This window comes from Aricia agestis, chromosome 17 (assembly GCF_905147365.1).
Source record: "Aricia agestis chromosome 17, ilAriAges1.1, whole genome shotgun sequence".
Lineage (NCBI taxonomy): Eukaryota > Metazoa > Arthropoda > Insecta > Lepidoptera > Lycaenidae > Aricia > Aricia agestis.
Window position 1 is genome coordinate 6,232,576 of NC_056422.1, and position 27,650 is coordinate 6,260,225.

Consider the following 27,650-nt stretch of genomic DNA (forward strand, 5'->3'; position numbering starts at 1 on the left):
TTGCAACTTGCAATGCAGTTTCTAATTGTTATTGGTTTGCCAAATAAAAGTCTGAAATTATAATATTGTTTTTATCTTTCATCAAAAGTTGGTATTTGAACTCCTTTAATAATAATAAATTAATATTTACACAAGGGATATTTGATTCATCTTCTTTGATTTTAAGTGACAAGACCTTGTTTAAGATTTCCGCTGTATAAATATTTTTATAAGTATAATATAAAAGAGATTTAACACTTGCCTATCTGATACTAGGTTGATAATAAGGTGTAAGACAAATGTAGTACCTATTGATGAAAGCTGTGTATGAATATGTATCTAAGGTAGGTATATTTAAGTGAGAAAATAAATGAAAAAACATTTAAAAACGAGTATTTATTAAATTTCTTTTAATTAAAGCTTTTGAGTGAATATATATTATCTTCCTAGGACTTCGTCATCATTACACTTGCAATTCTTTATTATAAAATGTAGTACTTATAGTATCTCAGTGTTAGCAATCATCCTTTATCCTGAAAAATATTTGGTTCAGCGTACACAGTACTAATAATATAAAATGCCTTACAAGGCACAAAAAGGGGATTATTAAACTTATAAATTGCCTGTTTATGTTACAATAATACCTATTTGAAAGCTCAAAAAAACGTAGGTGTTCAAGAATGAGTTCAAGTTCAACAAACTATGTTCAACTCATGACATCAACTCTGTTGTAATGCATGTAATTGTAATCCACAAGTTTGATGCATTTCTAAGACTTTTTCATGGTAGATTATTTAGCGTAGGTATCAAGTAGGTATAGGATATAATAAACTTATCAATTTCTTGCATAAAACATAATCTCTATAAACTTAATAACAATATCCAATTATCTTTTTTTTTTGTCTCCTTCTTCTTCTCTTTTTTAATTGCCGACTCAGTTAGTTGCCAATGTCAGAGAATTCTTTCTCCTCTAGATCGCCATGCTTGTGATAATATAAACATGAAGGAGTGTTATTTTCTCAGTGTTTTCATAAAGGGCTTATAAAATACCAAAAAATATAAATAAAACCATTTACACATTTATAATAATTACCTTTAAATACAATAAATCGGTGCAAAAGTAACTATTCCTACATTGACCACGTTTTATATTAGAAAATAGTATATTTTATAATAAAAAATATTAATCTTTTTTTAAACTATATTTTCATCTTGATTTACAATTTTTCCGTTAGTCGTTATGGCTAAGCCATTTCAATTTCCTAAAAAAAAAACAATTCCGTTAGTCAAATTTGACGTTCGTGTTTGACATTTCTTAATCCAGTTCAGAGACAAATATTACAGGTTAAAACCATTCAGAACTAAAAGTGCACATGATACGGAAAAAGAACCATTCACTTTACAACTGTTTACATACCTGCACGGATTAGCTCAGGTTTTGACAAAGTTAATGATAGGGGGGCTGTTCTATATTTGTAACATATTATAATACATACAAAGATATAGTCAGCAAAAAAATCATATGCCTTACGTACTTCTATCATTTTTGATTACGTGTTTCTTCTCATTTGCTTTTTTTAATTCATTTTGTTTCAACAATTATTCGATTCGAAATTTAAATTTGTTGTTTATAGTAGAATAATAAAGGTGGAAGCTATTTTCAGAGACTATTTGAAATTGAAAATAGTTATTTTATTTTATTTTTTCTGACTGTACCAGTCGAGTTAACGTACACATCTCGTTGACCATCCCTGGGAAGCTATTTATAGAACTGTTTAGTCATACGCACATTTACATGCGTACAGTTAAGTGGAGAAATCGCTGGTATATAGGTTACCGTGGGATAGTAGGCATAACTGGTTAATTTACAGATTTCTGGAAAACTGGTGTGGGTAAAAAACTTCAAAGTAATAAAAAGTTTTCTTTCTATAATAAATTGAAAAAAAAAAATGGTTCGATGCAGAGCTCTAGTTCGGATTCGGACACATTTCGGATGCATATAAAATATTTTACTATAATGTTGAAAACACTTCGGATTTAGATATCGAAGGTAAAAACATTATAATAATATATTTTGTGGTATGCAACATTTTCATATTAGAAATAAATGATAATTGCTACATAATAATATGTAATATTTTAGTCAACTGTACAAGGTAATAAAACAATGGCTTAAGAGATTAATGTGACACGGTTCTAAGCGCTAATTACTGTAAGCGCGTTTAGCACGTAAGTAGGCAATAAATATACTGTATTTGTATGATTAAATAATACCTAATAATAGGTATTATTTAATACTTATTAGGTAAACAGTAATGTGTAATGTAATAGACGTACTTCTTCTAGCATTACATAGCAAAAATAACCACTAAAAGCCTTACTAAATATATTGTATCAATTTTGAGATATTTATTTATTTTATATAGCGTAGCATAATATAAACGATTCTGTTTTGAGGTTTTCTTTTATATTACTCATAACAGAAAACCTTGAAAACAGAATCGCTTATGTTAATTGTTAATTTTTTTTTTATGAAGCATCCCGCAAACGGGTCACCTGATGGAAAACAACTTCCGTCGCCTATGGACACTCGCAGCATCAGAAGAGCTGCAGGTGCGTTGCCGGCCTTTTAAGAGGGAATAGGGTAATAGAGGAGGGTAGGGATGGGAAGGGAAGGGAATAGGGGAGGGTAGGGAATAGGGGAGGGTAGGGAAGGGAATAGGGTAGGTGTTTGGGCTTCCGGTAAACTCACTCACTCGGCGAAACACAAGCGCTGCGCTGATTCACGCCGGTTTTCTGTGAAAACGTGGTATTTTTCCGGTTGAGCCGGCCCATTCGTGCCGAAGCATGGCTCTCCCATGTCTAATTGTTATTAACATGAATGAAGTAGCCCTTAATAATAAAACAATAAACAAATTATAAAAACGTACTTATTAAAACCAACCTCAACTAGCTGAGATCGTAATTCGTAAAACTTATTCATAGGATTGAATGTACTTTTCTTATTATATATTATGTATATTACTGAATGAACAATATATATTATGTAGTTTCTTAGAAATTGCTGGTTGTTGGTCATACAGTATATTTATTGATGGTTTACCTGCATCTAGGTACTGCATGCATTTAACATCGACCTCTCATAAAAATGCGGGTGATGTTTATACAACACTTCTATGAAATGGTATAACGAATTAACCGAACCCGACCGTATCCGAAACAGTTAAGAAATCAAGTGGTAGCCCTATGTCGAACACAATAGGCCCTATGTCTTTCGTTTATAGAAAGAAACAATCGATTTTATACACAATTCCATAATATAAGAAAACATTATAGACTTACACAACTTAGTATAGGAAATGCACATAATATTATTATTGAACATAAAAGTAACAGGATTTTTAACACCTTACACTGATTTATAATAAAAATAACAAATCAGGAATCAGTAGCAATGCTTAATTAAGCATTAATACTAAAATATTTAAGAGATATACAAAACACACTTACACCGACGTATTATTTTATATATTACAATAAATAATACGCATGTTAGTTTGAACTTTAGTCTTAGCTCGTAAACAAGTCCTATAACGCGAAATACCTATTTATACGCGAGTATGAATAGACATAACAAGCTGCCGAAAGATAACTGAATGCTTTTAAACACATTACCGACCTTTTTGTATATTTCATTAAACATTTTGAGATAAGTTCGTCTTTAGTTCGGTTGCATATTATATACACTATTTTTGGTATTAAAAATAATTATAATGCCTGTATCTTATGCATTTGTATATTCACAATAAAAGTAGACTTAATACTCACAACCATTTATTTCTGTAGACTTATCTATTTTACTTGTCTATATTGCCTATTTTTTATTGGTTTTTCTAGAATATGTGCCGATCTGATCATAACTTAGGTGTTAGCTTACACTCAAACTCGCCATAAAAGGAGGCACTCCTTAGTTGAATTAGAATTTTATTACTTCGCACGGTGTTGTGAAATAACTCTTGAACATAAGAAAGTTACTTGTAGATTGTAGTGTACTTACTGTGGTACACACATAAAACGTAAAATACAACTACCTAACAGATCGAGTTGAGCTCGGTTAGTGGTGCGACCGAAGGGTACGACAGATAAAGCATAAATAACTTAAAAATACTTGGTTTACTGGGATAGTAACTGGCCTTTTATAATATACACGACGTGTTACAATAATTATTAGGTTGCCCAAATATTGGGTTGTAGAAATGATAAACATGGTTAATAAGAAAATACTGAAGACTAAATGTCTTTTATAAGATTACAGATCTTACAAATTAAAAAAACCAGAATTTGCTTATGGATCTCAAAAATATGCTTACTAAAATGTCAGCTACTTAAAGTTTAAAGAAACATATCCTAAAGCTATAACATACTTTGCAGATAAACCTATACTAGTATTTAGTAATGACTTTAACTACGCAATGCACTTAGCGCAAGTCGTTTGAACATGTTAATGCAAATGTAAAACTGTTAATATCCGCACAAGTTTTAACGTTGTTTTGCTTACTGTATAAAATATGAGCAATAAAAATAAAAGTATTAACAAGCACTTAGGGAGGCCACTTATGTGATAGATCATTGCGATTCATCGTCAAAAAATACTCAAAGAAAATACTTATTTTAAAAAGATAAAACAGACTTCAAAATTGTACGTACCTAATTGAGAATTAAAATTCCCTATGTCAAAAACTACAGAACCGATTTTGATGGAATTTGCAGGATTCCCTGAATTGAACAGTACTTAGCAAAACCAAAAAAATACTTAAATCGGACTTATAGTTCCGGAAAAATGTGAACACAAACATAAAAACATACATACATACACTTTTGAAATTTAGCAACTTGTTCAGATGCTGGTATAGACTAACAAATACGAAAACTGCGCAGTTAAGTTCTAAAAATATTACATACATGATACGGGTCGAATTGATAACCTCCTTAGTCCTTTTTTGAAGTCGGTTAAAAATCTTTCTTAAAATTTAAGGTGCTTAGATTGCAGCCTTTCCAAACGGACGTTTCAAGTTTGGCCGCTTTTATTCTGAGAAAGTTCTATTTTTATTTTTAGTTTTAAAATGTTTGTTTTTAATTGTTAACAAACTATAAACTAGTTTCATATCCTGTCACAAGCCTAATTAATGTGGGAAAAAAACTAATTGAAAAGTTATACTTTGCATTTGATTTTCTGCAAAATTGTTTGATATTAGGTGTTTTATTTTTTATTAATAGACAATTTGCTTACCTCTTACTTTCTACAATGGTTTCAAAGGCAACGTCGAAAAATATTTTAATTAACTACAAGCGAATTGTATTATCCGAATCCGTATCCGAAACGGAAGTCCAGTGTGTTACAATTTTTGGAAAATATGTATTTATGGCTTAATATTTTTATGTTTGCAGTGCCTAAAAATATAATTTGGCAATCCATACTAGTAATATAATAAATAAATTCGAAAATGTGTGTGTCTGCCTGTCCTTACCTCTTTACGCCCAAACCGCTAATCCGATTTTGCTGAAATTCGGCATGGAGATACATTGAGTTCCGGGAAAACGGACCTAGGATACTTTTTATCCCATGAAAATGTACGGTTCCCGCGCGATAAACGAATAAATCTTGATTAAGTACTTTGATATAGCGCCGACGCACTCGGCGCATTTCAAGCCAGAGACCGGTTCCCAAAATCTTGTTTTATTGGATCAATGTGTTACACCAGTACCCTGATTGTGCTATTTTAATTTAATGTTAATTCAGCTTCGTTATGGTCTGGATAAAGTATCTATAGATATAAAAATGGATTTTCAATTGTGTTAGTAACGCTAAAACTCGAAAACGGCTGAACGGATTGGGCTAATTTTAGTCTTAAAATATTCGTAGAAGTCCAGGGAAGGTTTTAAAGTGACACGAAGTTCACCGGGACAGCTAGTAATAATATAAAAATAATAATATCTATGGACGCTTCACACCACGTCAGTCTGGCCCCATGCTAAGTACCTAAAGGACTTGTGTTACAGACTTACAGGTACCAGACAATGGAAATATATTTAATACTTTTATACTATACTTACATATTATTTTTAAGATTTTTATTATATCATACACATTATTTAATACACATCTAGACCCGGGAACATTGAAATTTTTTTTTCCGTCGGCGGGATCCGAACCCGCGACCTCCGGCTTGAGCTAAAACAAGCTAAAAAAAGCAAAGTGTCAGTTTAATAAAACTATAAAATGGTAGTCTCATAAAATTGAAAGGTACGTCGACAGCGGGTAGAATATTACATAGAAGTACTAATATTTTTTTGTATTATAACTCAAAACGAATGGAATATAATTATAGTCTCTCAAATGTATTTCCCGCGACTTCAAGAGCAAAATGAAATCCCACGGAAAACGCATAATTTTCATCGTTTCTACATTATCTGCTATTTAATCTAAATTTCAGCAAACTAAAAACCTTTCATCTCTATAATAGGCATGGGCGTACCGAGGGGGGGGCAGGGGGGCAGCGCCCCCCCCCCCCCCCCCCTGGATCATGTTGACGTCCCTACTAAGTATATTATCTAGTACTTTTAAATATATAAAAAATAAAAATTAAGAAAACGAATTTTGCCATTTGTTTGCAATACAATATTTTTACAACTAAAAATATTAATTTTTTATTCTTTATAAACACCTAGCTTATGAAAAATCTGATTTGCCCCCCCCTGGCCCAGAACCTGGGTAATTTGCCCCCCCCCTGGCACCAGAACCTGGGTAATTTGCCCCCCCCCCCCCCTGGCCCAGAACCTGGGTACGCACATGATAATAGGTACTAGTACCAATAGTTTAACAATTACTAGTACATAGAAAAACCATGATAATTTATATTAAATGGTTTTCCCATACGACTGGTTTGATAGATGTACCAAAGTCCAAAGAATAATTACTAATTAGGTTGTACTAATCGAGTATTATTATGGACTTATGACAGAATATTTTCATTTTTTTGTGGAAAGAAGAGTCTAATTTTATTGTGGTACGATACTTATCTGGTGTAGGTGGTGGAGTAATCTGGTGGGCTGATCAATTAATACTCTAATAGCCCAGGCCATTTAGCCGAAACTTTTTCGTTTTCGCTTCGTTATAGAATCGCCGATCAAAATGTATGGAATTGACATAAGCGTTGGTTGATAACGAAGCGAAAACGAAAAGATTTTGGCTCACCCGCCTGAGCTCTTTTTTTTATCGCTTCTATATAGAATAGCCGATCAAAATGTATTGGAATTGACAAGAACGTCATATCAACCAACGCTTATGTCAATTCCATACACTTTTATCGACGATTCTGTAACGAAGCGATAACGAAAAAGTCTTGGCTAAATGACCTGGTAATTTATGCGCAAAATTAAACTTGTTGTTCTATAAATAGGCGGGTTTTTCCTGTACCCCAATTCTGCTTCTCTAATCCAACATTGATTCAACTCCAGTCTAAATCCTATCGAAAAACGATAACGCGTTTCGTTGGTTTGACGTTTTTGTAGTTTTATTTTACAAAACTATTTTGTAGTTTTATTGCACTGAGACTACATCGAAATGGCATCGAAACAGAAGTATTTTATTATATTACGAGCTTTTGCCCGCGGCTTCGCTCGTGTTAGCGAGTATTATTTTATACAAACTTTCATCCCCTATTTCGACCCCTTGGGAGTAGAATTGATCCAAATCCTTTCTTAGCGGATGCCTACGTCATAACATCTACCTACATGCCAAATTTCAGCCCGATCGGTCCAGTGGTTTTGGCTGTGCGTTGATAGATCACCATGTCAGTGAGTCACCTTTAAGTTTTATATAATACGAGCTTTTGCCCGCGGCTTCGCTCGCGTTAAGAATTATTATTATATACAAACTTTCACGCACAGCCCAAACCACTGGACGGATCCAGCTGAAATTAGGCATGCAGGTAGATACTAGATGTTATGACATAGACACTAGACATCCGCTTAGAAATCTATAAATCTGAACACCTTATGTACCAATTTCCTGAAATAAATGATTCTGATTACTGTAAGGATTCTGATAAATTCTACCCCTAAGGGGATAAAATAGGGGATGAAATATAAAAAAATTTAGTTTGTTATTATTGTATTGATGAAATATTGTAATGATACTCCTTAATGCGAGCGAAGCCGCGGGCCAAAAGCTAGTAATAAATAATACTATATATTGGGTATGTGAATTGTGAATGCACAATTGCTCATAATAATTACGTTATTATCTGCACTAATACAGCGATAACCTATGTTTAGTTGTTTGTTAATTATTATTATTATATTGATTCGTTATGCTCATTTGGACACGAACGAAACGCGTGACATACTATCTATTAGACAAGTGTTTCCCGACCTTTTTCTATCACGGACACCTAGAAAATCATGCACAGCTTTCACGGATAATAAAGCAAACACCAAAAAAATCGGTTTCGCCGCCCTCGTATCCAGGTTCAAAGATACAGTTCACCGCGAGCCGCAATCATAAAATAATATTAAAATATATACTCGCGGACCCCTAGGGACCTCAGGTTGGGAAACACTGTATTAGACTATAATCAGCTATCTATCTTCTATCTACATATTATAAATAAATAAAAAAACATTTTTTTAGTGTCGACGCTGAAACTCGAGAAAAGCTGAACCGATTTGCCAAATTTTAGTCTAAGGAAGGAAATTGACCGTCGTGGAAGTCTTGGGAAGGTTTTAAATATTGAAGAGTGAAGTTGTAACAATAACACAATTACCTGTATTCGATGTTGTAAAACAAGGAACTGGCAAGAGACATCACAGGTTTATATTGTTGTTTTGTAGAAATCAGCAACATTTTTTGACAAAAGTGTCAATTGACGAAATGGGTGACCCACATTTGGGTGTATAAATTTTAGAAGCTTTAAATAAAAAATATTTTAAATATTCTTTAAAAATATTTTATATAATATTTAAAATATTTTTTAAACTGAATATTCTTTAAAAATTAAATCTAGACTGAAAAGCGTCATCTATGTATTAGCACGCAACCTTTAGTTTCGCTACTCGCCGCTAGATGGCTCTGCTAAGCCGCGCCCGTAGCGGTACAGATAACTTCCTGTAATATTTTTTTTAGACATTGAAATACCTGAACACAATAGGAAGGAGTCATGCTCGATCGAGCGTTGTAGGGCCGACCTTCAGGGCATAGCTGAGGAGTTAGCGGCCTCGGTCAAACGCAATGAGGTTTTACTCAGTGCTAAGGAGTTCGTGGCAGACAATATTTAAAGTTAAAAGACGAACGTACGATCTAACCTTAATTCAACTTTGAAGGTGTTTTGGAGGCTTATATTATTAATAACTGTATTTTAAAAAGATAAAACCGACTTCAAAATTTTACGTAATTGAGAATGAAAACCCTCTATATCCAAAACTACTGAACCGATTTTGACGAAACTTGCACTATTCCCTAAGTTGAACAATACCTAGTACAACAAAAAAAGATTACTGAAATCGGTGTGGTAGTTCAAGAGATATGCGAACACAAACATAAAAACATACATTCATCATACGTACATACTTACATACACTTTTGAAATTTGGCACATTTGCTCAGGCGCTGATGTATACTAAACATATACGAAAATTAGGCAGTTCTAGAATTATTACATACATACCCGTCGAATTGATAACCTCCTTTTTTTGAAGTCGGTTAAAAATGACATTCACAAGGAAATAAGGAAATTAGAAAGTTTGTGGAAAATGCACACTGCTGCGTTCAACGTTGTATGATTTTAATGATAATACCTAATCAATATTATGTCAATCTAGTAATTACTAATTAGTGATAATTTCTTGCCGGCGGCTTTACCTATAGTAACTATAGGTCATATGATACAATTTAAACATTTACTACAGTCATTAGGGGCAAATTAATCTTTTATATATAAAATTCTTGTGTCACAATGTTAGGCCGCGTACTCCTTCGAAACGGCTTTACTGATTTTAACCAAATTTTATATGCATATTCAGTAAGTCTGAGAATCAGCTACTGGCTACTTTTTATATTGATAAGCGCATTAGTTGAATAAATAATAGTAAATTATTACAACTCGAGACTGACGACGACCATTGTTTGTGCGACGGGATAGCGATGGACGTTACCATGGTGCCATACTTATTTAGTCACTTCAATAAAATAATAATATGGGCGAAATACTTTATATAGGTAATGGCAAAACAACGTTTGCCGGGACAGCTAGTACTACATCATGACTTTATAAAATATACAGCAACTTCGACTGTGCCGAATTAAAAAAAAAAAATGCGAATATACTTTATTTTTCAGAGATAATATTGATTGTGTAACAATGTGTGTGTAAGAATGAGGCTTTTGGCCGCACTATCATAATAATTAGAACATTACTAACAATTCTACGAATATGAAGTTTTATATTCGTAGAATACATCCATTAATTCCAATTTTATATCTTCCTCGCATCTTTGCCGTGTCGAAATTCGCGGAAACGATACATTTTTGCTGGATGAAATGACGAAAATTTTCTGCTAGAGCGCTGAATAAGATGTAAATTGATAAATAGTTCTAACTCTTTACCGATTTTCATTTTATTCAGCCGTATAAGCTTAAGATAAAAGCAGACACTATTGGTAAGAACTTTGCGTACTAACTACTAGTATTATAAATGCACAGACGTGTGTCTGTCTGTCTGTCTGTTACCTCATCACGCCCAAAGCGCTCAACCGATTTTGCTACGAAGATACTTTGAGTCCCGGCAAAAAACACACATTACTTTTTATCCCGGAAAAATGTAGGGTTCCCGCGCGATAAACTCATTTTGGCGCAACGGTGGCGGGCTAATCTAGTATTTTAATACAAATTCATTAATAATAAAACAAACTCGCAGTCATATTTAACAATAATGAATTTCAGATGTAGCTTATCACTTTAACAATCAGCAACAGTAGCTCGACATTATCAGCAACCATCAATCATAACTTTGTGTTCACCGCCGATGGACAGCACTCAGAAACACGATATCCATCAATTCTCGTTTCAACGCACCATTTGTAACAATCAGAAGGCGCGGATCGTTACGATCAACTGTGGTGACTGGTTGGCTCATTTTCATTGTATTAAATACTATAATCGTAATATTCCACCGTACATTTTTCCTTGATAGATATTCTTTAAGAAAATTAATAATACAGTAGGGCCTCGGTAATCGCTTGTTCGGTGATCGCTGTAAAAAGTAGACGTGCGTATCATGAGCCAATGCACCGTCTATAATATTTTGTTTATGGTTACGACTTCGGTAGTACAGTGTCAATTACGCGTTCGCTAAGATCATAGCGCCGCCGATTAAAGCTAACAAACCTACGCGTCAGTGACGGAGCGTCAAGTTGCGTCATGTTGTCAAATGTGTTTTTTGTATACAAAACACACATTTGACAACTTGACGCTCCACTTCGCAGTCGCCTGGTCGCGTAGGTTTGGCCTAAGCTTTAATATTCGACATTGAATTTAAAAAATATATTCAAGAAACTATGGTTAAACATGTGTTTTATTAACATTAAATATTGCATACTATAATCCGGACGCCTCGATAATTCGAAAAGGGTCGTGTTTTTGCCTCTCCGGATTAACGGGGACCTGCTGTATAGTATGTACATGCTGTAGAGATAAGAGCATGTATAAAATAAAGTATTTTATTAGTTATGTGTAAAGTAAAGTTTTTCAATAAAGTTGTTCTGCAGTTTCTAGATAAATTATTATTATTGACACTTTATTGAGTAATAAAAATATGAAATTAGCGATTATAGAAAAACCTACAGAAAAACATTTAAAATCATCACTTCAGAATAAAATTTGGAAAAGTATTTTTATTATAAATTCTGTAAATTAAAGATTAGCCCTTAAGACGTGATTCAGTGAAAACTTTTGTAAACACTACGTCACTATTACTCTCCCCGTGTCATGCACATGTCACCAATGCTTATGTCACTTTGTTCTATGTCACTCGTTCATCACGACATCGTACATGTCAGACTGTCAGTATATTTGTGTCTGTTTTGTCAGTCGCGCGTCTCGAAGTGATACCGCGTTGGGCAGTGGAAAGACAATCTGTGTCGATTTGTTCAAGTGTTTTGTTTGTGTAGTTAATTATAAGGTAAGGTTAAATTAACTATATAATTAGTACAAAATATTTATTACACAAGTACTAAGATAAAAACTTTGTGAGCAAAAAGGAGTCAAGCGAAAACATTAAGTTTAGTTTTTCGCATTAAAAGCTTATGTTCTTCCAAGCGATATGAACTATCCTCATAATATAATGGATTTCCCTGGATTTCCACGAATATTTCAAGACTAAAATCAGCCAAATCGATTCAGCCGTTCTCGAGTTTTAGCGAGACTAACAACATTTAAAATTCCTTTATATTCGAGATACGTCTACGATAAAAAAATAAAAAGTACCTACCTAAGCTTTTAGTAAACGAAAAAATTTTTGGAATTTTATGTTGAGCTAACTCTCCAATCTACATGCGGTAGGTACCTACCTCAAAGAGTTTAAATTTCATAATAAAATTTCTTCGATTTCAAGTTAAATTATTTTATGTACCTAGTCAAGTATTATATTTTCGTTAGTTATTAAACCTCGATCGTGGGAATCCCAGACACAATAAATTTTCGATTATTATGCGGCACCCGGGTGCCGCATGGGAGTTGATTGGTTAATGAAGAGATCAATCCATACTAATTACTAATATTGTAAATGCGAAAGTATATCTGTTGCTTTTTCACTGTACAGTCTAGTGCCCGCGTGATAAAAGAATAATTTTGTTTCAATGGGGCGTCATCTCGTAACTATTATAACATTACATTAATTCATACATTGACTTTTTTGGCATTAAATAGGCTCCAGATCGATTTTTTTATTCATTTAATTCGAATACATTAGGCGCATATATTATGACGGGGAAGACGTACTGAATAACTGTGTACTATCAGAGAAGTTGATTCCTATGCAAATCGGGGACCTAAGTAGTTTGGTTGCGTTACGTCAAACCCAGCTGACAGATCACAATTAACATTCAATTGACATATTCGACCAAATAACGTTGGTCTGTCCATTGCATAGGAATCAACTTCCTCGATGGTACCTCGCACTGTACTATCACTTCCCTCATTATATAAAATAATCTCTTTTCCACGAATTTTTCGAGACTAAAGTTAGCCAAATCGGTTCAGGTATTCTCGAGTTTTAGCAAGGCTAAGAAAATTTTAAATTACTTCTATTTATATAGATAGACATAGATAACGATTCTCTTAAAACTATACGTTACTCGCAACGCACCTGCAGCTCTTCTAACGTTGCAAGTGTCCATGGACGACGGTAGTTAATTTCCATCAGGTGACCCGTTGCTCGTATGCCCTTATTTTATTAAAAAAACTTTGCGTAACAGACAGATACACTTACATTAATTATTAGTACAGATCATGGCGTATCTATGGCAACATGACCTGTGACGTCACACGACACATACTGAACAAAGACATATAATTACACTGATGTCACACATTGTAGCCGTCACGCGGTGCCAATTATCGCCCCTCGACTAAACGCTCGCTCGTTCCATCCATCATTACTTTCCGCAGGTTCCGCAGTTTGTTAGTGGTTTGTGAAAATACTTAGTGGTCGCCCGTCGAAATCTATAGCGGTTGACTGCTGAATAGATTTTCCTTATCGAGACAGGTGGTTTCTGACCAATTTCTGCGGTCCTTTGACAGGAGTTTATCTGTTCAATAGCAATGTCGATTGGTTAATATTTTGACGTTAGCTAACCAAAGCGCTTGTGGATAAACTACTGTCAAATACCTCAGAAACTACGGTTATATTTGGCACAAAAGTACCTAATTTATTTTACTTGAATAAAAAAGGTTTGCAAGACATCAATCAGGTCTCCTCTCAGCAGAAGTGAAGACCCAATAATATTTTTACGTGCAGGAGTAATCAACGTCCGCGTGGACGCGCGGTTTGGCCGCTTCAACCAGGCGCGGTCCGAAGGGGGGGGGTCACAGGGGACATGACCCTCCCAAAATCTAAGGTGAAATTGAAAAATCTCAAAATCTTGCCAAATAAAGGAAATTTCTAGCTATCCCCTAACCACCACTGCGTCCGACCTTAGAAAACCGTCCGAGGGCGCAGATAAAAAAAATGTATTAGTGTAGTGGGTGACCCCCCCCCCCCCCCCCCCCCCCCAATTGTAGGCAGCGACCGCGCCTGGCTTCAACACGAGATCACAAATGCATGTAACAATTCATTTAAATATCGCCAAACCGCGCGTTTTCGCCGCTGTTTGGCGCCTTAGCCTGGTTTAAATAAATGCAAAATTTAACCACAGAATAGTACATTTTCTCCTTGACTTATATTATTTTGTGTGAATGAAACTAAAACAGGACGAGGTATGGAACCCTAAAAAAGTTAGGATTCCGCATACCTCGTCTGTTATTGGCTTAGAAACTGATTCTTTGATTAACACTGGTGAAGTCTACTATGAACTATGTTTCGTCCAGATCTGTCTGCATCTCATCTGATCTATGCTCTTTCATTTGTGTAAGGACAAATAAATATTTTTTTATTAGCAACAAAGTTTCTATTCCTCACAAGTCACAGCTATGACGGTATAGCAACAAAGTATTGTGCTAAAGATTTTGCGATCCAGTTACTAAAAAAGATGAGTGTAAATTATTGTAATTGATTGTATAATAAAGTATGTAAAAGGCACCTTAACTTAGAAAATTTACGATTTTGCTTAAAAAATCCGATTTTAATGGGTATTTCGGGTGGTCATGAAATCATCGCGAAGTGCACATCCTTCTTGTACTAAAAAGATTTATAGACTTGTATAAACTGTTCGTGTTCGTGAATTTTGTCTTTATTGTTTAGTACTTTAGTCGTAGGGTAGTTCTTTTTAAGGTACATCCGTACTTACTGTGTATACAGACGTAACATCAGTCAAACTATAATTAATATTTAACTACAAAATGACGCCCGCAACTTTGTTGCGACAAATTCGTTTATCGTGCGGTAATGGCACATTTTTCGGGAAAAAAAGCACGCTATGTCCTTTCCCGGAACTCAAAGTATCTCCGTAGCAAATTTCAGCAAAATCAGTTCAGTGGTTTAGGCATGAAGAGGTAACAGACAGACAGACACTTTTGCGTTTAAAATTTTAGTATGGATAAAGGTATACAAAGTCATCTTTTTTGTAAGAATCCAAGATAAAGACAAAATAGCCTACAAGAGTTACATACAAATGACCACATAATATCGCTGTCTAATATAATAATATATACCTAAGGGAGCGGCTAAAAGCTTCGATAAATTGTATACAACGACTGTTATCTAGACCTTGTTCTATACAATGTTGGACACGTTGATAGCGTTATTACACTAATTACAACACTATGATACTTATCAATAAAGTGCTTAAGAGGATACACCAGGGGCGAGAGAAATTGAAAATAGGTATTTGAAAATGTATTGCTGTCTCACCAATCTCAAGTCTCCCACCGCAGAGCGCGATAGAGACAACACGAGAAAAGTTCTAATAAAAGAACCGAAAAACTTCGATTCGTTGTCCGCTGATTCCTTCTCCAAAACTTAACCGATTTAAGTAATTTTTTCATTAAGAATTAAAGCAAGGTTTGAGGTGTGTTCCTATGTTTTATTTTTTTTGTATATTCTAGCCAGTTTTGTTTTCTGGGTGTTTGAACACAGAGGAAAATCTGGCCATTTTTTTGGGTTTTTGGACGTTCTTATCTTTTTTAATAATTAAATTATGAAAAAAAAGAAAACATAGGGACATGCTTATAGTAGCCATAGATATTCAGGAAAAAAATCATAATTCTACCGGCATTATCCAGGGAGGAAACAGGGGACAGCGTTTGTATGGAAAAACGGTGGTGTGGAATCCTCTTAAGTATAGCCCTTATACATTATCACAAAGACCTTTTAACTTCTACTAGGCCTAGGAAGTAAAGAGATAATGTACGTTTTCACTAAACAGTAAACAGGCCGTTAAATGTTTGATATTCATCGATAAAACTAAACTCTTAAGTACAGTATAATTGGAATTATTATTTCATAAAGCTATATCTTTTAGGAGAAGCAAAACTAGAGGAGTAGATAGATTACGTTATAAGCTGTCAAATACTCACTTATCTGAGGAAGTATTCAGAAATATGTGTGGTTATCAGTATACCGTAGCAAGAGTACGCAGGTGTAAGAAAACGTGATTTTTGAATCGCAACCACAAAACTATTAATAAGCGAGTTGTAATAAAATGTATAATTAACTTGAACGCAATGCGAATAGAACTATAAATATTATTTTATTAATAAACTAGCTATAAATAGGGGTATAATAATAAACTAAAAGTAGGCTAGCGCAGAAAATATTATGTTTGAATTGTACGTTTGTGGTAACGCAGATATCTAAAACGGCGTATAAAATTACAATACAATATTGCAAATGGCGATTTATATCAGCTGTTATATCGTTTATTGGAACGTTTATTTTATATGTTACAAGAGGAAAATATTATATTGCTTTAAATCTTGTAGATAAGATACTTACCTACTGGTAAACGATAGAGCGAACCGATAGTTTTTAGTTTTTATACTACTGCGAAATTTTAAAGTATAAACTGTTGAACTTGAATAACAATTAGCAAAAACTCAACTCTACAAGGGATGAAACGGGTGTCCAAAGTGTGTAAGGAAAAAAGTTCAACGCGAGTGAGGCTGTCCAAAATATCGTATATTAGTAAAATACTAGTTACGCAATTTCATCTTTATTATAAAATTTCATCTTAGTCAGCGTCTTTTCAAACGTTTTAAAAAGACTAAAACAATGTATGTCTAATATGATATTATTAATATTAATACTAGATGACCCGGTGAACTTCGTATCATGTTCGCAGTTCGTCCTATTATTTATAAATCCTTCCCTGGACTACTACAAGTATTTCAAGACTAAAGTCAGTCCAATCAGTCCAGCCGTTCACGAGTTATAATGAGACTAATAAAATTAAAAATTAATTGTAATTGTGGTTATTATTATAACTAGCTATTTGACCGAGCTTTGCTCGGTATTAGATAAAACACGAATAGAATGACATTTTTTAAAAATGATTCCTAGCTAGATCGATTTATCGCCCCCGAAACCCCCTATTTACTAAATTTCATGAAAATCGTTGGAGCCGATTCCGAGATTCCAATTATATACTTATAATATACAAGAATTGCTCGTTTAAAGATATTAGATTAGATATGCACCTAGATCGTGGGAAATCCAGACACAATAGATTTTCAATTGCTATGCGGCACCCGGGTTTCGCTTGGGAGTTCTGAGAAAAGCGTTATAGCATTTAGACAAACTTTCAGCAATTTCTTGAATTTCCATTTCGATTTCGGACCGTAAAATGATTTTCTCGGAATCAATTCCATTAACAAAAAAGTCCATAGCTCATTATAAGGCCATATTATTGTCATATAAGGCCTAAGGGGCGCATTGAGATATTCCGATATGACAGATGTATAATCGACTACCTTTAAATGTCTCATAATACTTTGTTTTATGTGGTTTTGTAGTAATTAATGTGCGTACATAGTAGGCAAACTTCAGTGCTGCCGTCGTCGTCGTTACGAAAAGTACTTACTTAATAATAAATTGAGTTTTTGTACGAATTGAATTTAGATAAGGTCTTTGCACTTTTCGTAAGGACGGCAGAGTGGAATTGAAGGACACTCTTATTTTTATCATATTAGATGCCTCTTTATTTTTCTCTTGTTTTTCATTTCCCTTTTTTTTAGGGTTCCGTACCCAAAGGGTAAAAACGGGACCCTATTACTGAGACTTCGATCTCTGTCCGTCTGTCCGTCTGTCTGTCACTAGGCTGTATCTCAAAAACCGCTATTGCTAGACTTCTGAAATTTTCACAGATTATGTAGGTATTTCTGTTGTCGCTATAACAACAAATACTAAGTATAAAACAAAATTAATATTTAAGGGGGGCTCCCATACAACAAACGTGATTTTTGGCCTTTTTTGCTCGTAACCAATAATGGCAACAGTTAGGCACTTGAAATTTTCACAAAGCCCTTAGTTATATGTGAACTTTAATAGTTCATAATAATATTAAAATAAAATAAAGATTTAAGGGGGGCTCCCATAGAAAAACTATTTTGGCCTATTTTTGCTCTATAACGTGCTTTTATACGTGGGAGAGCCATGCTTCGGCACGAATGGGCCGGCTCGACCGGATAAATACCACGTTCTCACAGAAAACCGGCGTGAAACAGCGCTTGCGCTGTTTCACGCCGGTTTTCCGGTTTTCCGGCCAAAAAAAAAAATAAAAAAAAAAAAACGGTACGGAACCCTTCGTGCCCGAGTACGACTCGCACTTGGCCGATTATTTGAACTTTACCGTTATAATATCATATTATTTTACTCTCCAATTCTTCATTAGTGACTCAACACTATTGAATGTTATGGTAAGTAGGTATGTATATATAATGACAGATGTTGAAAATGATGTTACAGAAACTCCTTACTGCTGGTTATGAACGAGCAACCTAACCTTCGTAGCACCATTTCAATCGGATTCCTTCACTACTTACATCTCAGCCTGAAATACAAAATTAGGGAGATCGCAGACGACAGACTTTTTGTGCGATAGAGTCTGCGGCGCCCATACGGTCGGCATGGCGCGGCCATGAGATCGCACAAAAAATCTGTCGTCTGCGATCTCCCTAAATATAATAATGTTAAGTACATCTTACTTTTGTGTTAAGAGGCTAGTGATTAAATTAGTGGATTCTTAATATTCGGCCGCAAGTGTGTACGCAATTAAGGCTCAAGCCACGCCTCGCGTCAAAACACCAGCGAAGGCGTATTAAAAGTAAATTATTGCACAAAATTGCCCGTCGACCTTACATTATTAATTCAAGTTTAGCGCAGAGCAAGACCACGGGGCAATTAATTGTACACTTTACACGGATCCGAGCGGATTTATTCTTCGATTTCCATTTACTTTACATAAACTTTATCACATATAACTTCTTTACCGCCGACGTCTCGAGGCGGTTAATACATAAATAAGAAATTACAATTTAGATTAAATGTCTTTCCGATAAAGCAATATTTATAGGTAAGATAAATTGTATGATTTTATTGTATAAGTTATGCTTGCGCAAGTTGGTAGTAGCTTGGTAGCCCTTTTAATGTAATTTTAATATATTTGCATATTAAGTAGGAAATAAAAAAATATCCGCAGCCGAAAAAGAACCTCCTTCTTCATGAAAGTCAATTGTTTTTTGCGTAGCACGCCCCTACGCGTTCTTTAAATTTTCGTTCCCTTTTAAAAATAAACTTATTGCTTACAACATACGATGGTTGAAAATAAATCCCTAAAAATCGTTTAAAAGGTGTTACATATTGTTATTTATGTATCAATTTAATTAAGAAAATGGTGCACCTACGATAAGAATAATTAAGAAATCTCATAAGTTGGTCGAGAATTCGCGTTCTGATAAATAATTTATTGTACAGCCCCGTTCTGGTATGAATTTCGAGTCGTACTTATTACGTTTTAATGGTTTATGATGCACTGTATAACGACAAATAAAGTAAGTTATGAGTTTTTATGACACATTACGAAACCAATGTAATATTTACTTTTATAATATAAATAAGATAATAACTTACTCTACATGTTAATTTATACTTAATTTGAGTGCCTAGTTTCTTGATTTCATTCATTTATCTTCTGTAGCGTTTTTGATTGCCTGACATTAAAAAGTTAACCAATCAGCAAAGCCGACAAAGTCCTGATTAAAAATCCGGACTGACGTGTACTAAACAGAAGTTTTAGAAATTTAATTTTAATATTACCCTAAGGCTTAAGCTATTAATGCTGGATTGTGATTTTGTGATTTGTTAATTATGCAAACTTAAAAGCCATCAATTTCTATCGCTCCGTTATAGGCCTACCAGCTATAAATCTCTGCCTCCGTCGTGATAGTATTTACTGTTTAGAATAATCTAATCTTGTCTGACAGGTGGCGACTACTGATTAATTGGGAGTTGAAACTGATTGATATACTAGTATGTATATTAAGCTGGAATAATTATACATGTTGTAATATGCCCAATGTAGAAGCAAGTGCAGAGATATAGAGGTCCTAGAAGACCAGCTAACGAATATGAAGTTTAAACAAACTGGCTACCCTTTTGTTGAAACTTCAGTTTACCAGTTCATATTTAGCTAAATAGCTTATTTCAATCCATTTTGAACCAAGCGTAAAAAATCTTCAGTCGCGGCATATTATACTTGATATTTAATTTAGTATCATTATAGATTTATAGCCTCTCTTTGCATTTGGATCAAAAATTTTAAGTGTGACAACGAGGAAGTTTGTAGCTTTTATTGTACATTTTTAGGGTTCCGTACCCTAAGGGTAAAAAGGGGACCCTATTACTGAGACTTCGATCTCTACCCGTCTGTCTGTCCGTCTGTCTGTCTGTCTGTCTCCAGGCTGTATCTCAAGAACCGCTTTAGCTAGACTTTTGAAATTTTTACAGATTGTGTATTTCTGTTGCCGCTACATCAGCTAATACTACAAATAAAAAAAAATTAAGGGGGGCGGGACCCAACTACAAACGTGATTTTTTTGGCTTTTTTTTTGATCGATATCAATAATGGCAACAGGTAGGGCCTTAAAGTTTTCACAAAGTTAATTACATATTTACTTTATTAATTAATAATAATATTAAAATAAAATAGGGGGTAAGGGGGGGATCCCATGTAAAAACACAATTTTTGGCCTACTTTTGCTCTATAATGGTATGGAATCCATCGTGCGCGAGTCCGACTCGCACTTGGCCGATTATTTCTGTTAAATATAATATGTCGATTGTCGAGGCGTATTCTGAGTTTTGAAATTGCAACTATAAATAGATATATAGAACATCTGTATGTCATTTATATCTACACTATCGGCGGTATCTCGTTGGTCACGAGTTTTGTAATTTACTATTGACAGATATCGTGTTATTTTCCATTGTCTTATTGCCCTAAATAGAGAACAAGCAACAGATCCACTGCAGCTATAAATCTTAAAAGCGTCAATTTAATAGCACATTTATTTTATAGAGCTCAAAGTATTTTATAATACAATCACATAAGTGAATAATGAATATACTGAAAATGTATGGAATAATGCTGTAAGACGCATTGCCCAAAACGAATTTTACACAATTAGAAAAATTGTAATGTTATTGTAACGGAAATATGGATTAAGAAATTTAAAAAAACCCCCGCCAAAAAACTTTAAAAAGTAATGAAATAATATATTTTACTGACTTTAAGTTTAAATAATTCCTAAGTGTAAAGTGATATTTTAGTCCTGGATAATTGTTGTCACGGTGTGTCGGGGGACCGCCAACAGTGTCTTTTGCATTTTGTATCGCCATGGTCACTGATTGTCTCGATTCGGTTCGCTGTTAACTGAATCACTATAATGATAAGTGAAATCAAACATCTACATTAGCGGTCCCCCGACGCACCTTGACAACAATTATGGACTAAAATATCACTTTACACTTAGGAATTATTTAATTTTAAAGTCAGTAAAATATATTATTTCATTACTTTTTAAAGTTTTTTTGGCGGGGTTTTTTTTAAATTTCTTAATTTATTTTTATTTCATGCTTTTTAAACTTGTGTTGGTTATAGTGCAGAATAATTCCTATCAACAGGATCATATTATATCCCAATGAATACCATCTACGAATGTCCTTTTGGATGAGGCCGTCAATATGAGTCCAAACATGAAACTTCCATTTTGGGTTCATATGGAGCTCGGCTCCTATAGAATCCAGGTGATGCTGCAGCAGCAGCATGCAAAAATTTACTGTTTATCTACGTCTTACTAGTTGTCGCAATTAAAATGAGCCCAAACACGAAACTGTTGCTCTAAGTTGGTGAGGAGTTGGGTATCCTATTGATTAGGTACCAGATGATGCTGCAGCACCAGGTCAACTTTCCACTAATGTGTAAATATTCATAAATGTCACGAACTAGAATGCAAAATATAAAGCCCACCAAACGACTGCAAGTTGCTAATCGGCCCTTCACGAACCAGATGATCCGCGATTTTCCAGCACGGAGCAGGCTGATGATGATGAACTATAGCTAAGAACACTCTCGATTAAGTCAGCTTTCAAACAAAAAAAACCAGATCAAAATCGATCCACCCGTTTGGATGCTACGATGCCACAGACAGACAGACAGACAGACATGTCAAACTTATAACACCCCTCTTTTTTGTCGGGGGTTAAAAATCACATGTGCGTAAGGACTAAATAATGATAATATTTTAAAACATAGTACGTACACACAAGTGATTCAACTTCTTTGAACCGAAATTCGTATTAGGTATTACGAGCAGAAACCATACAATATAATTATACTAGCGACCCGTCCCGGCTTCACATCGGGTATAAAATATATAAGAAAGATCCATAAGAGATAGACATATACCATTGCGGAGTTTTCTGTAGACCTTTTACCTACTAACAAGCCCTTACTTTTGTTACAGCCTGTATACAGGCACAGATACAGGCAAAAGAAAACCCTTATATTTAGCAGTTCGCAAGCGGAGTACGCTCACAGAATCTCTGGTATCGTATAATATTAGACCGAAGTCATTGTGTTCAATTACATAATGACGCGGGTACGGAAGACGCTTATTTGAGTCTGGGCTACCAGCTGTACTAAAATAACATATTTTGATACTAATTTCTAAGGACTGAAGATCTCGGCATATTTTTTTAAGCGGCAGTGCCGAAACCGAAAGAGATTTCGGCGAAAATACAAGCAGCGAATTTTTGACAGGAACTAAAGTGGAAAAAGTGCATGAAAAGTGTATACTATAACTGTGAAACATGAATTTCCACCAAGAAGTTACGGTACATTCAATATCATATATATTTATGGTAAATTATCAACTCATAAAGAAATCTCTCATAGAAAACTGAGGCAACTATGAAAGAACTATAATTTATATTCTGTCTAATAGTTATTTTTTGGCTTTCATTTCGTCCGGATAAAAGTGTAACATAATATTTTAGGTTGCCATTTCAGACTAAATAAAAAAAATTCTATGTTGTGGGAGTACAAAAAGTAATAGACAGATTTCGATATATTTTCTACTATAAGATTATTGAATCTTATAGTAGAAAATATATCGAAATCTGTCTATTACTTTTTGTATGATACGACCATTATCTTATTAACATTTCCTCTTCGAAGTCTATATAGATATATAATATTATGGTCTCCAGTCTGTCCGTTGGTCATGGCAACTAATCTCATAATTGCCACAACCGCCAGCCAATAAAGAATCTATTATACTTTACTCTAAATAAACGCAGTTTAACTGCCCATGCGACTCCGTGTCATGTGAATAATGTTACTGTAGCGACAGCAAAACAACAGCATTTGTTATGACAATATGGCAGTTGTCTTTTTGTTGTGTTTTTAAAAGTAAATGAATCAACAGTGGGAAGGACCCCTATAACATTTATAATGATTTTGTTGTTAGGAAATTCTGAAAATGTACACATTCCCTATTTTGTAACAGTATTTTTTGACGGTCTTTTGGCCCACCACACATTCCCGCCGCTGTATCTCCTGTGTCGCCAGGATCGACACCAGTATCCAACCGCTAAAACCCTTTGATATGATCTAAGGGAGCCCGAGGGACATGCTGTCTTGGGACCCGCAAAAAAATTAATCAGAAGAAGATAGGAGGAGTAGGAAGTATACAGTAATTATATACTTTGTTACAATAGTAAAGTTTTACTAAAGTATTAATTAATTGTTACGCGTGTTTCTTATGCCGGTTCCCCTCGCCGGGTAAGTTCCCAAACCTTTTTTATATATAAAAAACCTTTTTTATATATAAAAAACCTTTTTTATATATAAAAAAGGTTTGGGAACTTTTTTATATAGAAATATTTTTTTTACAAGTTTACAACCTGTATTTAACGCTAGGCGCTACACCTAATATAAAATCTTGGTTTTTTTGTTTGATACATGACTATTACTATACTCAACGCCTCCGTGGTCTAGTGGTATAGAGCGCGGCTCTTGACTCGGAGGTCAAGGTGGGTTCGATTCCCGCGTGGGTAACAATATGTTATTTCCAAGTTTGGTTAGGACAATGCAGGCTGATCACCTGATTGTCTGACAAGTAAGATGATCCATGCGTCGGATGGGCATGTAAAAACTAGGTCCTGCGCCTGATCTCTCGCCAGTCGTGTCGGTCTTCCGTCCCACTGGGTAATGAGAGTAAAGGAATAGAGAGTGCTCTTGTGTACTGCGCACACACTTGGGCACTATAAAATTACTCCTGCGTAGCTGGCCTGGTTGCAATGAAACCGGCCTCCGTCACCGAAACCGGTGTGGGCGCTATTATTATTATACTATTCATCGATGTTCGTGCTGACCGTACCGACATATCACAGCCTGTTGCAGGGTTAAATTGAAGTTAATTGAAGCGGTCTAAAAATAGTCGATGAAAGATAAGAAGTTTAAAACATGCTGGCCAATATGTGAGAATGTGTGGTTCAATAGTTCAGAGATTGCTGGGAATTTTGTAGAATAACTAACAGTTGGAACTTGGATGTTCAACTAAGAATACTAGAAACTATTCTGAATACTGTCTGTAAACTTCTACTATATAAATTTCATCAAAAGCTTCTACTATATAAATCGGCTGAGCAGTTTAAATTTTAAAAGTTCAGAGGCTCTACTATTTTGTTCTTATCATAATAGTTAATAATAGTATTTGATTCAAAGTTTGGCAAGATGCCTTTAGAAATAAGCTTATATTATACAATGTGTCCCGACACCGGTGTCCGATCCTTTAATGTCATGATCTATGGCATATTTAATCGACAAATTGGCTCCCAAATTTTTTCTTTCTCTCACGGTTGTAAAATGGCAGCCATTTTAGTTTTTCTCGGGCGTTCACACTAATCTGACCAGTACTTCTCATGTAAATATCCTATGTAAATAAAAAAGGTCTCATTTGATAGCTAAACTTGTGGACTACGCTTACACAAGTCTAAGTCAGATAGTTTAGAAGTTATAACGATTTTCCTATGAAGTATAGGTCAGATTAGTATGAAGCCAGAGAAAAAATTTTTTTTTTAAAGTTGGAGAAAAAAAATATTTGAAAGCCAATTTGTCACTTAAATATGCCATAAATCATGAGTTCAAATTTTTTTTCTCCAACTTTTGAAAAAAAAATTCTCTGACTTCATACTAATCTGACCTAAGTAAACTTCATAGGAAAATCGTTATAACTTCTAAACTATCTGACTTAGAGCATTGAAATAAATAATTTATGTAAGATGAAAACCTCTTCTATCTTTTTAAAACAAAAAAAGAACAAGTTTAATGCGCTTTATTTTTCACAAAAAGCCATTAATTAAAAAATACACAAATTTTTTTCTTAAACTTTGGTTTTTTTATGTTTAATTCCACGAAATTTATAACATATTGCCTGTGTAAGCGTAGTCTACAAGTTTAGCTATCAAATGATACCTTTTTTATCTTCATAGGATATTTACATGAGAAGTACTGGTCAGATTAGTGTGAAAGCCTGGGAAAAACTAAAATGGCTGCCATTTTACAACCGTGAGAGAGAGAAAAAAATTGAGAGCCAATTTTTCGATTAAATATGCCATAGATCATGACATTAAAGGATTGGACACCGGTGTCGGGACACATTGTATAATATTACAGCTTATTATAATTAGAGATCATAATATTATTATCTTGTCTTTGCTATAATAGAGCCGCCCCAATTTTGAATTAACTTTTGTTTACTAGGAACTAGGTTCTGTTTGCAAAAATATCATGTGAGTGTATCGCCAAAATACTATACTTACCTACTAGAACAAATATTTCTCCAAAAATATTTTTGACCTGAAACCCGTTTTTGTACCCTCATTTACAAAACCCCAGGTAAAAGAAAGGGACATGAAGCAACGACTCAACGTTACCATTTTTAAAAATAATGATTTATTAGAGAACATTATAAAAAACTTGAGAGGTGTCAAGGGACACCCGGATGGATCGAAGTTATAAAAAAAAGGAGAGACAGAGAGAGAAACACGCCCTACTGCATGGCTTACAACTATAGCATTTTTGCTCTAGTTGTAATATACTAATATACGTCCGACACCTTTGTGTCATGTCGTTACACCTTTTTTCGTCTAGCCCCCTTTCGCAAGGCGAGATAAGGAACTTAATTCCAATATATAATAAAAACAAATTTAAATATAAAATTTTAATTTTAAAATTTAAATGTGTCAAATTAAGTTAAATTCAACAGCTACTTTCCTAGAATTTTTAAACATTATTAAGCTGATGTTCCTTTTTGGTATTGCCAGAAATAGAAATACAACATTTTAGATGTCACCTAATTTAATGAAGATGACACTATATATATTTTAATCTTCAAGCTTTGTAGGCGTTTTACAGTGACGATATCTATATATTATGTATATGTCGTAGGATGATTTGATAAATCCGTGTTTTCGCGAAATCCCTAGAATTTTCGCGAAAATTCGATTTATCAAATCATCCTACGACATCGTAGGATGATTTGATAAATCGAATTTTCGCGAAAATTCTAGGGATTTCGCGAAAACACGGATTTATCAAATCATCCTACGACATATATAAAACTCAAAGGTGACTGACGGACATGGTGATCTATCAACGCACAGCCCAAACCACTGGATCGATCGGGCTGAAATTTGATATGCATGGGTAGATATTATGACGTAGGCATCCGCTAAGAAAGGATTTTGATCGATTCCACCTCCAAGGGGTTAAAATAGGGGATGAAAGTTTGTTTATAATAATACTTCTTAACGCGAGCGAAGCCGCGGGCAAAAGCTCGTTTATTATAAATCCCCTTCACGTTGGCCAATGATGGACCAAGACAAGCGATTATGAATGTTCGTCCGTGATTGCTCGTGATTGTGGTCGATTGTGAATGCTAAAGACGGCTTCGCAATCATGATGACAATCATGTGGATGCTAGGTCATTTACATGATAAATTGTAAGTATGTTATTAAAAATAGTTTAAATAGTTCCATTTGTCATTAGATTATTGTTCGTGTCAGGGATTCAAAAGAATCTTTAGACAAAATTATATCATTTCCGACTTTCATTCATTATATCTTTGAGATAGAGAGCCTATCTATAATAATCTGTAATATATTTTATTACGCAAACTTTTAAAACATTAATGCTTTAGCACCAGAAAAACTAAGATTATAAATCTTGAAGATGCGACGTTTACAATGTGTTACAAAATTACAAAATTCTTGTTAATTATAACATGTAATAAATGTCATCTAACATGTATGATGTATCGTAACAGATTTGATATGTAAGAGATATAATATACAGAAATAATTTATACTAAACGAATGGAACACAGAATTCGCCTCTT

General features: G+C 34.4%; 1 protein-coding gene across 2 annotated transcripts in view; it reads left to right on the forward strand.

Annotated features, from left to right (window-relative positions):
• The window catches only part of LOC121735255 (cGMP-dependent protein kinase, isozyme 2 forms cD4/T1/T3A/T3B), a 177,052-nt gene that overhangs the window by 31,406 nt on the left and 117,996 nt on the right, over positions 1-27,650 (forward strand). Inside the window, exon 1 of one of the 2 annotated variants that reach the window (XM_042126018.1) lies at positions 12,157-12,215. The exons of the other annotated variant lie outside the window; for it this stretch is intronic. The gene's annotated coding sequence lies outside the window, so the exon portion shown is untranslated. Of the gene's footprint in view, positions 1-12,156; positions 12,216-27,650 lie in introns of those variants that run through there. 2 annotated transcript variants of the gene reach the window in all.